The following is a 9,761-nucleotide window of genomic DNA, read 5'->3' on the forward strand; positions in this document are numbered from 1 at the left end:
ATACTGTAAATTGCTGTTTTATAACATGACAATGCAATCTTTTCATTCTTAATCTATAGCAAAGGGTGACGGTGGAATCTCGTGGTACTTTCATTTCCTTTTTTCATTCTACAAGAACACTTCACTTCCCCCATTTCACTTATCATGTGAATTAGTTAAAAAAACAGTCTGGGATGAAGTCTCCGATTGTGATATAAGATTTAAGGGCTTGTGGACCTGACTTTTATCTTTTCGAAGGCTGGAGCCGGGACTTATACACGCTTTTGCCCTTTGTGCACCCTATATATCCGAAGATTCTCAATTTCGACAAGTTTCCTGGGTGGTATTCGTGAATACGACGCTGACAGGTATGCCATTATGCCTTAGTCCCTTATAAAGCCAGATTCCATTTCGCGGACGAGTAGCCTGATAAGACCCAGAGGTCCGGAGTCCTAAGCCCTTCCTGATCAGCCGACGCTGACAGGTGGGCCTCCTGCCTTACTTCCATTTCGCGAATGAGTAGCCTGATAAGCCCCAGGGGCCCGGAGTCCCAAGCCCTTTCTGGTCATCCGATGCTGTCAGATGGACCATTCTGCCTCAGCCCTTGATAGAATCAGGTCCCATTTAAACCCTAAGGTCTCGGAGTTCCAGGCCCTTTCTAAATCAGCATCGAAAACCCGTACTACCCGTCCCCAAACTTCATCCCAGCCTATTTTTACTGTTGCAAATGACAGATGAAATGAGGCAGAGGTGAAGACTCTTCGTGGAATGATAGAGGGAAACGAGAGTACTCGAGAACCCTCTGCAGTGTCTGCTTTGTCCACTACGAATTCCATCACGACCTAGCCGAGGATCGAACCCGGGTTGCCTGAATGGAAGACCAGCGCTACCACTTGAGATATAGACGCGGCTTAAGGCCCTGGTGTTTATCAGGTGCTCGCCTGGGGATGAGACCTGGCTCCGTCAGAGCTGAGGGAAAATGGCCCTTCTGTCAGCATCGAATTCACGGATGCCACCTAGGCCGCTTGTCCGACTGGAACTACCATCGCATAATGGGAGCACAACGGGTCGATGTAAGCCTATGGATCCATCTTGGATGCGGCCTTGAAAAGCTAGCCTACCAGAAGAATCAACTAAGTGTATACTAGTCTGTCTCCTTGATCTTGAGGTAGCGTGCTGGATTCCTGATCAAGGTGGTCCGGGTTCGATTCCCGGTCTTGAAGCCAAGAAGATTTAATTCGGACATCTTCACGGGGACTGGTTGTCTGTCCATTGTCCCAGTGTGTGTGGTGTCTAGCAGTGGCCCCCGGGTACCCTGAACCAGTAAATGGGGGAGTCCTGCAGTGTGTGGGTGTGTTCAGTAGAGTTATGGCTCTAGGCACAATAAGCCTCAGGCTGTGGTGCCGAAATTAGTAAAAAAAACTATATGCTAACCAGTACATTAATTAACCTTCTGTCCAGAAATGACGTATAGCTGCAGGCAGAACTGTCTAGCAGCAGCAAATATCACTTAAGAACTCTGTCCAAATGGTCAAAGCACTTTACTATTGTAACGATGTTACACAACTTTAGTTTCGTTTAATTCATAAGAAATAAATAAAACAAGAGCAAACCTGAGAATCATAAGCTGGAAGGGAAAAATAAATAAAAAAAAAAAGAAAAGAGTATTATTAGTGCCTGTCATCTATTACACTCGAGTAAAAACATTCATATTTCATTTTTCAGAGCCTAATTTTGTCACTATCTTTTCCTTCACATTAGCGGATATGAGGAAAATGGGATTGCTTATGAGATAAGAAACTGTAAAACTTCAAAATCTTATCTAATGACAGTAATATTTTGCAATGTGAGATACCAACTCCAAGCACATTTATCAAAACACAAAAGAATAAGTTACAACAGTGAAATGAAATATGTGTTGCTGAAGACAAAAATCTAACAGGGATGCGCTGCAACACACATTGCTTGAGTAATGAGTGCATTAACCTCCGGCTTCGAAATGATTTCCTTGTACATTACAGACGTGACGTCAAGAAGATAATACGCATCTATTATGGTTACACATCTGCCTCTTAAAAACAAAACTTGAGGAAAAGTTATTTTTCTGTGACGTTTCAAGAAATGATTCATCACAACACTCATCACAAAGTAGTACGTCCCTTTTCCTCTTTAGGTACTAACATATGCGATAAAAAATCTAAAAAATTGAAATAATTTCCTAAAAACTGCATTATTCCACCAATAAGTTCTATAAGGTCATAGCGGTTTCCATGACAATGTATGGCAGTGAAAATTGAACTCTGGCCCAAACAGAAAAGAGGAAGATGGAAGCAACAGAGATAAGATTCCTCAGACCAACTGCGGGCTATAATCTCACGGACCAGAAAAGAAGTATAGAGAAAAGAGAACAGTTGAAGGGCCCCCTGCAAGAATGAGGTAGCTCCATTTTTACAAAGTTGTGGGGGGGGGGGGGAATATATATATATATATATATATATATATATATATATATATATATATATATATAAATTGAGAACAAATAACGGAACTACTCCCTTTCGCAATAAAATTGGATATAATTAGCCATATTTTGCACTGAACACACATTTACTATGCGAATACCATAAATTACCTCACTAGACAAAGCATATATATATATCGAGAAAAATAACGTTTTAAATTAAAAATTTCATAGTATGTTTTGAGGAAGTAATTGATTTAATTCCCAATATGCTCAGTCAATTTAAGAGAGCAACGTATTAGGATAATAAGTGACTGAAAAAAATTTAGTTTTGTCCTTTAAATTTGCAGAAATTTGATCCGAACAAATGTAACATTTTAAAATTCCTTTCCAGACAGAAAAGTTACATTTGTTCTGATGTAATTTCTGCACATTTAAAGGGCAAAACTAAAACTTTTTCAATCATGTATTATCATAATACACTGCTCTCTTATATTGACTGAGCATATGGTAAATTAAATCAATGGCTTTCCCAAAACACGCTATGAAAATGTTCATATAAAACAATTTTTATTTCGAAAAGGAAGCACAAACGAGCAAAATTATATTAAACTTTTGTGTTTGAAATATCTCAAAGAATAACTCCCTCAAATTAATGAAATTACTTACGATTCATTCTATATATAGCTCCAGGAGCTGCTTCCTTTTTGCAACGAAACGATTGGGAGCTTACAAGCAAACATTCTTATGGGGACAGATAAAATAGTAATATACGTTACAAGAGCGGTATGTTGACGTTTTCATGTTCCAGGAAAAGATTGAAAAAGCGAAACGTAGTTGAGCTTTTTTAATTTCCGAGAACATGAAAACAAGCATACCGCTCGTATATCGTACATTATTTTGTGCGAAGATCGTTTATTACATACCTGAAAGACGAATTTCTAATTAGTTGCAATGAAATCTCCATCTTGGTTTCTGTTTAATGACGGCAACTTCGGAAAACCAAAATATCTTTCTTCAACTTTGTTGCTATAAAATGTTTTCTGTGTTTACTATACTCCAGCTGGCCGTGATATACGTCTGTCTTTTTTTTTCCCAGTCTATAAATGCGAACTTAAAACAAACGGTAAGGTTATGTAATGATTTATTTTTCATTTTAATATTGTAACAATATTATTTGTATAACATATTGCAGTAATAAATCGGCATCTGGAATCTTGTTGATTTTTTCACGGCTTCCTTAATGTTACTTGTATCAGGAATGCAATAAGTTTCGTGGAATAGTAGACTTTACTTAATTTTTGCAAATATTTAAAAACAATAATTAACATTGCAATTTAGGTGAAATTGCAGTGGTAAGTTTCGAATTTATAATTATTACTATGTTAAACGTCTCTAAAAATGATATGTTAAAAGCCTAAAGCAGTAAAATGAATGTCGCGCTTAAGCGGTGAGAAGAGGGAAATTGTTATGTGTGTTACGTTGGGAATACTGAATGTGGTATTTCACACTTACCGCGTATTGGTTCTGTGCGGAAAACAAGTAAATGCGCACGATCTCGCACAAAAGTATTTTTTTCTTCTAACATGTTAATAATGTCAAAACAAGTGAGTATACAAATTTTGGTCACTCGAGCGCAATTACGGGGGTCGTCCAGAAAGTAAGCTTCCTTGGGGTCGTTCACAGAAAGAAAACACAATTTCATGGACAAATTTATTGGAAGAGATACAGCAATTGTTGAGCTATTTTTCAACATATTCACCATCAGAACTGAGACATTTGTCATAATGTGGGATCAATAGAGAGGTGTAGATGGCTGTCACACACTGGTTTCGATCCCAGGCGGCAGACTTCTACGATACAGGGATACAAAATTGATCTCATGTTATGACAAATGTCTCAATTCCGGTGGGGTATATGTTGAAAAATTGCTCAACAATTACTGTATCTGTTCCAATAAATCTTTCCATGAAAATATGTTTTTTCTGCAAATTACTCCAGGGAAACTTGCTTTCTGGACGGCGCTTGTAATTGCGTTGTTTTGACGTTATTAACATGGTGGAAGGAAAAAATTAACTTTTTTATCTGCCCCCATGAGAATGTTTGCTTGTCAGCTCCAATTCCACTGTAACTTATTACCAAATGCTCGGAATCACACCGTTCTTGCACTAAAAGATCGGGCATATCTTTTAACGTATGAAACAAGCAAAATATTAATTTGACGAAAAAATGGAGCCACCCCCTTTTTTTTAAGAGATCCCTTCAATTAAATATGTTTAAATTGCCTGATAAAATAGAAACACATAGAAAAAGCTGGTACAAACACTTATTGAGAGTCCCTCATAGTTGAAAACATAATCTAAGTCTAAGATATGACTATTGCAGAAACGTGTTCTTTCGATGCTGGCTTAGGTAGAGTGAAATCCTTCAGTTGAATACCACTTTGTTTTAGAATATTTTCACTGCACTCAACCACTGTAAAAAACTCAACGAATACCAGATATTCATCTCCAGTGTAAACATTTTCAATAGTTTTTAAGTCTTTTAGAGTAGCTATACTCCAAAATTCCCTGAATTAATGTCTAAACAATGAATATTCTGTTGTTATTAAATAAAATTGAACTAAAGAGTGCTAACCCAACAAGATAACACTTGACAGTGTTAAATATAATAATATTCACATTCAAACTCAATAAATAACTTAAATCTCGACAGACACTTTCATTTGTTTTTATCATGCGTATATCTTGGAGACTTTTCGAGATTTTAATAGGGTAAACGCGGGTGAATCGGATTGGAGGACGAATCGGATCAGTTAATATAAATTGCAGGTCCTAGAGTGCGCTAGTGAGTTCTTGCTGATACCATCCTCTGAAGTCAAAGAATGCTAGTATTTGAGTTCGATGACCATAAGAAGTTGGCGTGTGTACGACCTGCTGGTGATAAATAGACTACTTTTTATAAGTTTGAGGTATGTAGATGCTCTGAATTTGCCATTTTGTTATTTTTAGCTCTGGATTAAACAATTTTTTGAACACACATTATTAAAACTTACGCAACAAGTTATGTAGTAGGAAAGAACAGTCTGTCTTGATTCTATAACCTCACCTGATGTTGTCATTTATTTGCTGCCAGTGCTGCCAATTTGCAAATATGTATTTCTGTGCAAGTGCGGGCGAAACGGATCAGTGAATGGCGGGTAGTTTGAATTGCTTATTGTGTATAGAAATGGCAATATTGTTTTTCTTTTTGAATTCCGGATGGGTAGACTTCAGCACGAGGAAGACCCAGACAAATTGCTTGTCTTCTCACTTCACCAGAGAACATAGCACAAATGAAGAAAAAGCAAGAATTAAAAAAAGAGAAGATAAATAGTAAGAAAGGATGCAGAATGAACAGAAAAAATGTGCAAAGAGAAAGTGAGGACATGATTGAGATTAACGATAGTGATGATGACGACGATGACGATGATGATGATGATGATGATTATGATGAGGAGGATGAGGATGTGGTTGTAGAAATAGACAATGAAGGGAGTGATGACATTTGCCAATTTTGTATGTTGAAATATTCTGATCCCAAGTCTGTGAAGAAAGGAGAATGGATCCAGTGCCAGCGTAAGGGTGAATGGTGCCACGAGGTGTGTGTGGGAGCTAAGGGCAGAAAGACGTTTATCTGTGGAAAATGTGTTTGAAAACAGAGAAACTAAGAAATGTGATTTTGCTATTACTGAGCTTCTAATTTTGTATCTTACAGCATGAATAATAAGTTTCCACTGCTTTTCCTTTCAATCCGATTCACCCGCAATACCAATCCTATTCACCCGCCACTGGAGGATGATTCGGATCAATTTTAACAACCAATTAAATTGAAGAAAAATAAAACATAATAACTATTTCTGACAGACCGTTGCGTCAGACTTAAAGTTAATGAAATTATCTTGCAGCGGACAGTAAGAGACGCAAGAATTAACAGCGTATTACCACTTTTATTTATAATTATTTTAAAAATGATCCGATTCACCCGCGTTTACCCTACTTGTTAAATTTTGTAGGGATATTTTTGAATAGTTGAAATTCAACATAAACCATTTTAAGAAAAAAGGGCTACATTGGCCGTCACACCCCTCTTCAGCCATAAGTAAGTTTTGAGATTCACCTATAAAAACGTTGTAATTATTTAGGAAATAAAGCACGATTAATTCAGTGCGAAGAAACGTTAATTACGAAAGAAAGGATTTGAGCAATCAAATACTTTCTGCCAATTGTCCTGTAGGAGCTATTGTGTCATATGTACAGTATGTAGGAGTTGCATGCACGCCATTTTATTTTTTATATTTTGCGTTGCCAAGGTGATGAAAAAAAAATCGGTAAGGCGAAGATGCCCCGCTCCTAGTTCGTGACGTTATACAACTTAGCTTTCCTTCAGCAGATCTGTATATTATTCACACAAGGATGTAAAATTATAATATTTCATTGGAGGAAGATGTTCAGGAAAACGTCAAATATTCTGTAATGTCAATGAATTCTGTGCATTGCTTACCTTCATTTGAGTTTTTATGTTCTGATAAGGAAAAGCGGGAGTAATCTTGTCTGCTGCAACAATAAAGTGAATCCACGACACAATAAATGTTCATTGCAATTGCTGATGTCATTCATGACGTTTATCTTAGATTAATGGTCGGATATTGTTAGGTTGATATACCTTTTGTACACATCATAAATTTCGAAAGCGTTTACAATCTCTGTTAGATACAATTACGTACACTAGAATCAGCGCAAACATATTAAGCTACAACATACAAAAGTTCGTTTAATTTTCAATCTGAAATAGGTTATTTCTTAGTCAGAAAGACAAATTTCGTTATCAGATAAAGAACCTTTATTTAGACACTTTTTAGCACGAAACACAAGCAGCTGAATTCTAGTTTTCATGTTACGATGTATACTCTGAACGCAAACCATAATGCTCCTCCCCCTCTGACTGCACTTCCTGTGTTGAGCTTCATACCACAGTCTACTATACACAGTCACGAAGCTTGAGTTTTGAGGGTGCTAGAAACAATAGACTGTGACGGTACTATTTTGCATTGCCTGTAATGAAGCGATATTAGCGATCCTAGTGGTACTGTAGTGTATTTATTAACATTCCATGGTATTCATACATGCTTACAGCTAGAATATGGAACAAGTCAAAAAACTTAATACTATTATAAAATCTTAATTTATAGTCACAGTCTAGATGAAATATATACAGACGAGATTTCAATATAGTCTACTAGTACAACACATAGTTTTAGTATCAATTTCATGAAGTGTTATTGAATGTCATGAATTCACCTACAGAATAGAAGGCGTGAGAAATTAGGTACTTCTTTAATTTGGCCCTAAATAATTTTATGTTTTGAGTTTCATTTTTTATATCGATAGGGAGGCTATTAAAAATGTTTACTGCCATATAACGCACTCCTTTTTGATAGCACGATAGACTTGCCGATGGAGTATGAAAGTCATTTTTTTGACGTGCATTTATGCTATGAACTGTTGAATTAGTTACAAAGTTTTCACGATTACATACGAGGAAGACTATTAATGAAAAGATATACTGACAAGCCATGGGCATTATTTGTAGTTTTTTGAAAATAGTCCTACACGATTCCCTAGATTTGGCACCTACTATTCTTCTAATTACTCTTTTTTGTAATAGAAATATATTGTTACTATCTGTGGAATTTCCTCAGAATATTATTCCAAAACTCATTACCGAGTGATGGTGAGCAACTATCTAATGTTTGCATATTTACTACGTATTGAGCTTCGCGACTGTATATACTAGACTGTGATCGTACTTCCAAGCAGTTTTGTGACCTCCACACTGATGGAATATTTCGCATGGAAAGAGCGAACACGCACTGACGTAAGGAGCAAGATCTGCTTCTGGTCATGAGACTCAAAGAATTTGCCAGGAACTATTCCTAAACTGACGAGTCCTTCACAACAATAAAATTTCCATTTTTTTTACTTTGAATTTATTTTAATTTAAATTACACACCAATACATAACTTATTCAAAATATACAATTTTCATACTTACTTACTTACTGGCTTTTAAGGAACCCGGAGGTTCATTGCCGCCCTCACATAAGCCCGCCATTGGTCCCTATCCTGAGCAAGATTAATCCAGTCTCTACCATCATATCCCACCTCCCTCAGATCCATTTTAATATTATCTTCCCACCTACGTCTCGGCCTCCCCAAAGGTCTTTTCCCCTCCGACCTCCCAAATAACACTCTATATACATTTCTTGATTCGCCCATACGTGCTACATGTCCTGCCCATCTCAAACATCTGGATTTTATGTTCCTAATGATGTCAGGTGAAGAATACAATGCGTGCAGCTCTGCGTTGTGTAACTTTCTCCATTCTCCTGTAACTTCATCCCTCTTAGCCCCAAATATTTTCCTAAGAACCTTATTCTCAAACACCCTTAATCTCTGTTCCTCTCTCAAAGTAAGAGTCCAAGCTTCACAATCATACAGAACAACCGGTAATATAACTGTTTTATAAATTCTAACTTTCAGATTTTTTGACAGAAGACTAGATGACAAAAGCTTCTCAACCGAATAATAACACGCATTTCTCATATTTCTTCTCCGTTTAATTTTCATCCAACCAGCAAATTCTCGTGCTTGGGAAAGTTCCAGTTACATAATATAATTACTAAAAATTAAAATTATTGTAAATAAAAATAAGAAAAAAAACACCGTTTGGAAAAAACATAATAACAAAATTTATATACGACAAACAGTAATAATAGACAGTTTCAATTTAAAGAAATGTAATATTTAATAATTCTCTTACTGAAAGTGTTATTATTGAGGTTACTTAATTCTGGATTTATTTTAATATACTGACTCTATTATCTTGATTCATGATATGGAGATTGAATGTGCCCAGATTTTGTAATGTAATTTGGTTCAATTAAAAGACGTAATATATTTGACCTAGTATTATGAAGTGTTACTGTGTCATCTTAATACCTGAGACGATTTTAAGACAAAAGGTCGACAGAATTAAATTTGTTCAATATTATCAACACGAAATTAGGTGGGGGGGGGGAAACAAATGTGTTAGGTAATCAAAAGGTCTTGACAAACAAATTTCAATTATTCATTTTTGAAGCAAATACAATAGAATAAGATATGATTTAGCACTTCCTTCCCAACCGATTATTATACTGTATCTAAGTATAGATTTGCATCAAACCAGTTCTGACAATATTGATATCTTCATTTGCGTAATTGTAAGTATTTTTTTCAACT

This window comes from Periplaneta americana, chromosome 8, assembly GCF_040183065.1.
Source record: "Periplaneta americana isolate PAMFEO1 chromosome 8, P.americana_PAMFEO1_priV1, whole genome shotgun sequence".
Taxonomy (NCBI): domain Eukaryota; kingdom Metazoa; phylum Arthropoda; class Insecta; order Blattodea; family Blattidae; genus Periplaneta; species Periplaneta americana.